The sequence below is a fragment of the Hordeum vulgare genome, chromosome 5H (assembly GCF_904849725.1).
Source record: "Hordeum vulgare subsp. vulgare chromosome 5H, MorexV3_pseudomolecules_assembly, whole genome shotgun sequence".
NCBI lineage: Eukaryota > Viridiplantae > Streptophyta > Magnoliopsida > Poales > Poaceae > Hordeum > Hordeum vulgare.
In genome coordinates, this window is record NC_058522.1 from 520,854,724 (window position 1) to 520,855,756 (window position 1,033).

At 51.4% G+C, this 1,033-nt stretch overlaps 1 long non-coding RNA gene across 1 annotated transcript; it reads right to left on the reverse strand.

Annotated features, from left to right (window-relative positions):
* Positions 1 to 225: 225 nt before the first annotated feature.
* On the reverse strand, positions 226 to 812 carry LOC123398193. Its single transcript, XR_006610106.1, has 2 exons — positions 539 to 812; positions 226 to 421 (listed from the first exon to the last, which is right to left on the reverse strand). It is a non-coding gene; the product is annotated as an uncharacterized LOC123398193 (long non-coding RNA).
* Positions 813 to 1,033: the final 221 nt, after the last annotated feature.

A 1,033-nucleotide genomic window follows, 5' to 3' on the forward strand; every position in this document is an offset into this window, starting at 1 on the left:
GTTATGATTAATTAATGGATTAATTCCTGCTTCCTCTAACCGCAGGTTGTTGCTTTTCCAACCGACGCGTTGGATCACAGGGAGGCGTCTCTCTGTACACACACCTCTTTAATGACATCCCCTCAAACTGTATATATAGACGTTTCTCTACACACACTTCTTTAACGACATCCCCTCAAACTGTACATATATATGTAATCACATAATCAACATAGGGACGAACGGTTCACTTTTACATCCTTGTCTCTTTCCCTTCGAACACGTTATCAGCACGCGATTACACGACAGCCTCGCCCACGAGCAACGCGGAACCGACGGTCGGCGCAGGTCTGCACCCGATGCATGGTCGCGCAGCCTCGACCTCCGGCATGGCCTCATCATCACGAGGCGCTCACGGTTCAGGTAAGACGAGTCTTTCGATCTGGAAAGAAATCAGATGCAAAGACCAACTCTGTATCTTAATTGATACATCAATCAGGTGATTCAATTCTGATTTCGTTTCTGCACGAAGTAAGCACTGCACAACGACATTAGTTACCAATTGCCACGACGCACACATGGGATAAGAAATTGGGCAATCTTATCTGTGTCCCGCGCCCGTCCGCCCCGCCGCACCGGCGCAACACCACCTTCGTCCATAGTGAAGCCACTTCCCGGCGTTGCTGTCGATGACGATGGATGCAGTGCGCGGCTCCCTCCCGTGCGATGCATCGACCTTATGGCTCGATGCGACCGTGGCTCTTGGCCCCGACGAAATGAGCCTAGTCGGTCTCCAATGATGCGGCCGATCGGCCAGCCGTAGAGGTCTCCATCTGTTTTAATCTCGTGAGGATTTGTGGATGGATGTGGCTGGGATCGCCTCTTGAGTTCCTTCTTGAGTTCCTTTAAAAGGAACTCAAGAGGCGATCCCAGCCACATAAAGGAACTCAAGAGGCGATCCCAGCCACATCCATCCACAAATCCTCATGAGTTCCTGGTCGCTCTCTCTCATCCATTTGACTGGCCAGTATGGTCCTAGGCGGGCTGCTCTGTG